The sequence below is a fragment of the Chrysochloris asiatica genome, unplaced genomic scaffold (assembly GCF_000296735.1).
Source record: "Chrysochloris asiatica unplaced genomic scaffold, ChrAsi1.0 scaffold00014, whole genome shotgun sequence".
Lineage (NCBI taxonomy): Eukaryota > Metazoa > Chordata > Mammalia > Afrosoricida > Chrysochloridae > Chrysochloris > Chrysochloris asiatica.
In genome coordinates, this window is record NW_006408532.1 from 1,893,580 (window position 1) to 1,899,254 (window position 5,675).

At 38.6% G+C, this 5,675-nt stretch overlaps 1 pseudogene; it reads right to left on the reverse strand.

Moving 5' to 3' along the window:
• Positions 1–258: 258 nt before the first annotated feature.
• Positions 259–4,444, reverse strand: LOC102820192 (annotated as a pseudogene).
• Positions 4,445–5,675: the final 1,231 nt, after the last annotated feature.

A 5,675-nucleotide genomic window follows, 5' to 3' on the forward strand; every position in this document is an offset into this window, starting at 1 on the left:
CTACCAGAGCTCCTTGCCTTCTTCCCTAGCAAAGAAAAATTCAATCTTGAGGCAGTGAGGCCAGGGCTACGCCTTTATAGGTTTGGGGAGGCAGGAATAGGTAGGATCCATAGTGTGATAGAGCTGGCACACACTGGTTGGTGAGAGCTGATTGTTAAACAAGAGTTGATTTTTTTTTTCTTTTTTTTTTTTTAGTAGATGGATTCTCAGATATGGCTTCATTTATTACAGTTCTACAAGTATTACATCATTTTAAATTCAACATCTTAGACTACGAAACTTTGGTTTTCTTAAAATCAGCATTGGTTGCTTGATTGTAGGCTTGTCACCAAAACGTGCTGCTTCGCTTTCTGTGGTTGGAAATCTTTTTTGATATATCAAGGGATATTCCTTCTGAAACTGTTTTAGTTTTTTCCTTTTCTCCTTTAGAGGCAAACTATTGTTGTTAATAATATTCTCTAAAAGTTCTGCAATTGCAGTTGAGAGGTAGAATTTTTTTGTTCATCACTCTTCTGCACTAATCTGCTTACAATATGAATAAATTGGCAATGGAGTAATCTATCCATTTCCAGGAATTTTAATATGACCCTTTCTTAAGCAGTCAAGATGTTTCTCCACTGCACTCTGAAGTAAGAGGGTACTTGAAGAATATCCTGATGATGATCCATTAAGAAAGAAACTAATCTTGCAGCCAGCAGCTCATCAGATCTACTCCTTCTGCACAGCATAGCACACACCAAGAAAATGTATGTATCATCAGTGATCTTGTACCCATTGCATCATGGAGTTTGGGCATATCAACATTTTGACTTATTCAAGAAATCATTTGCATTAAAAGTTGAAGTTTTCTACGACTCCGTGAGGGAAGTAACAAGCAATACAACTGTAGAGCATCAATGGCACCCCTTTCTAAATGAGGCTGCAGCAAACTTTGTGAGCCAGTCAACATAAAAGTTGGAGAAAAGGAATTTTCTGAAAGTGCTATTGTACTTTTGCAGAGTCTTTTATTGAATGTACTAGACTTTCCAGGTTGACTTTCCATAGCTGTTAGTACACTTGAGCTGATTTGTCCAAAATGAGTGATATGATTTGGCTTAATGGTAATTTCAGCCACTGGTGTATTGATGTAACTATTCTTTCTTTCACTACTTCTTAAAAGCAAACTCTGAGATCTACAAAGCTGCTTTGGTTTGCATTTCCCATTAGATAACTCTTCTTGGTCCTGAACACCTGAAGTAGAGGTTCTCTTAGAACCAATAGAGACTGGCTTTTGAATCATTTCCTTTGAATGATTCAATAAGGGTTTGGATTCTAAAAATTGTTTATTATTTTGTGTTTCTATATTAGAAACAGATTGACAGAAGACACTGGAGACCTCTTTACTTGAATTGTCTGGTATATCTACAATTCCTTCCTGAGAGTAGCACCTTAGTTTGATGTTAGAAGACTGAGCATGCATTATTATTTAAGCCTATTAAATTATGACAACTTCCTCCCATTATGTCATTAGCACTGGCTCTTCTGTTTCTTAAATTTACTAGCTGCGTTTTCATGGGATATCTTCCTTGAAATCCTGGATCACTTCTCTGCAGTTTCTCAGTAGAATCTGATTCTTCCTTGTTTTTGTCTTTATGAAGCAGACTGAGAAGGAGACTGTCAGTTGATTTGAAGAAATTCAAATTGTTTACATAAAGGATTTTTGAAGACTGTGGATCATCTTGGATTTTATGTATCCCATTGGGTCTATCTGAAACTGTGATGTAGCCACAAACAACCAAAATATTCACAAATAATTCATAATATTCAAAGGTAAGTAGAGGTTCAGGGAGATCTAGAAAATAACCTATAATTGTTCTGAATACATCTCTTTCAAATCCAACATAAATTGGATTTTTAATATCATTACTTCTTGGACAATTTGTTAGGCACTTCATGGCAGATAATACCCAGTGAGGGAGGTCATCTAATTTGTCTTGTACTATAACACTCCATGTTTATTTGTATTGGTCATGTTGTCCATTATACACTGAGGAATTACTTGTCTTAGATTTATGACTTCCTCTAGGGATGAGACACCTAAAAGCGTTTGCAGGTAGATCAGAATAGCTTATCTCCAAACTTCTTCAGCATCTTCTTGTCTTATTTCTTTGCTATCAACTGAGTTTTCCTGGTCTTCATCAGTTATTTCACACTTTATTTCCTCTGTATTTTCCTGAGAGGAATGTAATCCATGCTTTTTAGGAGTTCTACAAGATAAGTTTCGTAATTTAAAAATGTTCTCTTTATCTTTTGAAAAGTTGTCTATGCTGTTTTTTCTCAATTCTGGATGTCTTCTTGGAAGAGCTTTAAGTGGAGAAGTTGTAGGAAATTTGAATAGCTGAGTGTTGTCATCAAGATTTTCTGATCCCCATCTGCCTTTGATATCTTCAATTACATGATTCTTAAGAAATTTCTCAGCAGTTGGATAGTCTGTTGCCTTGTAACTTCAGGACCAAAATTGCTATTATTTCTTAATAGGTCATAAAGCCAATCCACAGCTTCACCAATTTGGTGGCCCGATAAGGTCTGGGAGGCACACCCTGGTTCTCCATTCCGCCCACCCAGCCCACAGGTTTATTAAAGTCAGGTACCGTCCATGATGCTGGGTCTCGGAGGTAGCAAGGCCAAGAGTTGATTTTTAAATGGAGTCCCTGATCCACTGACACAAAAGACTGAAGGGATGAGCCCTTCCAGAGGCACCTCAGAAGAAGGGACTGGGAACCTACTTCCAAAATTTCAGCCATTAAAACCTTATGGAGCACAATGCGGCCCCATGAGTTGGGGTCAACTGGATGACAACTGGTTGTTTTTTTTTACCGGATTTTTAAATATTTTGAATTGCAAGGCAATTGTTGGTAGCTTAAAATCAGACACAATAGAAGTCTTTACAGGGGCGTTGGAGTTCTGGTGTGGCGCTGTGCGTTAATACACTGAACTGCAAAGTTGGTTTGAACTGCAAGGTTGGTGGTTCAAGTTTACCAGTCACTCCTTGGAAACCCTATACAGGCTTGCTATAGGTCAGAACCAACTTGAGGGCACTTAACAACAACACAGTAGTATCACTAAGGGAGGTGGTATAGACCTCACCTGGTGACCCTGTCAGAGTTGTTGTTAAGTGCCGTCGAGTCAGTTCTGACCCATAACGATCCTGTATAGAGTTTTCGCGGAGTGACTGGTGAGCTTGAACCGCTGAACTTGCAGCTCAAACAGCTTTTCAGTCTGGTGCATTAACCCACAGCACCACACCAGGACTCCACTGTCAGACTAGGTGTCACTAAACTATACATTTTTTCTGTGATGTTTCAGCAGAAGTTTATTATGTTTTTAATGAAAGTATCCCTAAACAACAAAACCCCTTTTTGTAAGCCCAGCTTCAATATGCCAGTATACCTACAAAGCTAAAGCTCTATGCTAATTTACTGTTAGAACCTTTTATGTGCTGTAGTCAGAGCTGTCATTATTACCCAACTACAATGATGTTTCACATCATGTGGTTTCATCTGCTTGTGATACAAACTGGCTCTGTTGTTTCATTGCTGCCAGTGTTTTTATAGTTGCTGATTTTGTCAAATTTTCTGGTGTTTTAGCTACAATATGGTTGTATGTAGTTTTTGTGAACCTAGATCAATAACTTTTTTGAGAATGAAGTAGTAGCTATAAGAAAAGAAGGAGAAAAAAATTTAAAAAGACTTCTGTAATAGTGTTGTAACTAACAATGTTGTAATCTGATGTAGAAAGATTTTACAAAAAAATGTTGTTAATATTCACATAATCTAAGAAATATTACATTTAATCAATTTACAACTATATGTATCACATATTATTCCATAACTAAAATTGATAATAAACATTAACAAGTATTCTCTATGGTCTGGTATGGGAGGCAGTCCGTGTGACGATTGGGGTGACATTATGAGTTACCACACTGGGTGACACCACCCCACATGATATCATTGAGTTTTGCACTATAGAAACTGGCAAGTATTACAAATCCAGGTGTTGGGGTTTTTATGTTGGTTTGTTTGTTTCTTCTGTTTCTTTTTCATTTTTACATAAAGGTTGTTATGGATTGAATTATGTCCCCTCAGAATATATGTTGTAAATCCTAACCTCTGTACCTGTGGTTATAATCCCATTTGGGAATGAGTTGTCTTTGTCATGTTAATGACGCAGAATTAATGTAGGATGTATCATAAGTCAATCTCTTTTGAGACATAAGAAGAGATTAACCAAGCGAACAGAGAGAGATGGGATGAACTAGGAAGCAGAAACTATTAAGAGACAAGGACATTCCTCCAAGGCCTACAGAGAAAGCCCTAGAGCTGGAGCTCTTGAATCAAACATCAAGCCTTCTAAATAGTGAGAAAATAAATTTCTATTTGTTAAAGCCACTCACTTGTAGCATTTCTGTTATTGCAGCCCTATAGAACTAAGACAGAATTTGGTACTGGAAGAGTTGGGGTGCTGCTCTAATAGATACCTGAATTGTGGAAGCAAATTTTTAATTGGGTAGTTGGTAGAGTCTGGAAGGGATAATGGCTTTCTGCTCCTGCTAAGATTTAATACCTCGGTAATCTATACAGAGGTGCTGCCAGTCGGAACTAACTCTACCATACTTAACAACAACAACAATATCAAATTTTAGATTGCTTTGGAGAGACTGTTGGTAGAATTAAAGACATCAAAGGTAGTTCTGGTGAGGGCTCAGAAGGAAGTGAAGAGAGCTATAGAGAAAGCCTCTATTGTCTTAGAGAATACATATGGTGCTGGCAACCGAATGTTGCTAGAAATGTGGACATTAAATGGGCTTCTGGTAAGGCTTCAAAAGAAAATGATGAGCATGGGATTGGACAATGCAGGATGTGCAAAGCTTTTTATGCAGTAGCATAACTTATCTGGCTTATGGCCAAATGTTTGCTGGAAAGTAGAACTTGCAAGTGATAAACTTGGATATCTGGCTGAGGAGATTTCTAAGCAAGATTTTAAAGGGGCCATGTGGTTTCTTCTTGCCATTTATAGTAAAATGTGAGAGGGAAAAGATGGACTTGAAAATGAACAGTGCAAACCGAAAACAGAATTTAAAGATTTGGAAAATTCTTTGGAGAGATTCAGAAGATCCCGGTACAGCTGAATACTGGCCAACTGCAGTATATTCGCTTACCCCAGCCTGTATCAGGCACCCAGGTTGTACAGGGACAGATCCAGACACTTGCTACCAACGCCCAATGGCAGCTCTACCAGATCCAGCAAGTCATGATGTCTGCAGGCCAGGACCTCGCCCAGCCCATGTTCATCCAGTCAGCTAACCAGCCCACCGATGGGCAGGCCCCCCCAGATGACCTGCGACTGAGGGCCTGACTGGGAAGGCCAAGGACACCCAACACAATTTTTGCTATACAACCCTAGGTGATGGTAATGGGTTGTCTTTGTTGTGTTAACGACGCAGAATTAATGTAGGATGTATCATGAGTCAATATCTTTTGAGATATAAGAAGAGATTAACCAAGTGAACAGAGAGAGATGGGGTGAACTAGGAAGCAGAAACTATTAAGTGACAAGGACATTCCTCCAAAGCCTACAGAGAAAGCCCTAGAGCTGGAGCTCTTGAATCAAACGTCAAGCCTTCTAAATAGTGA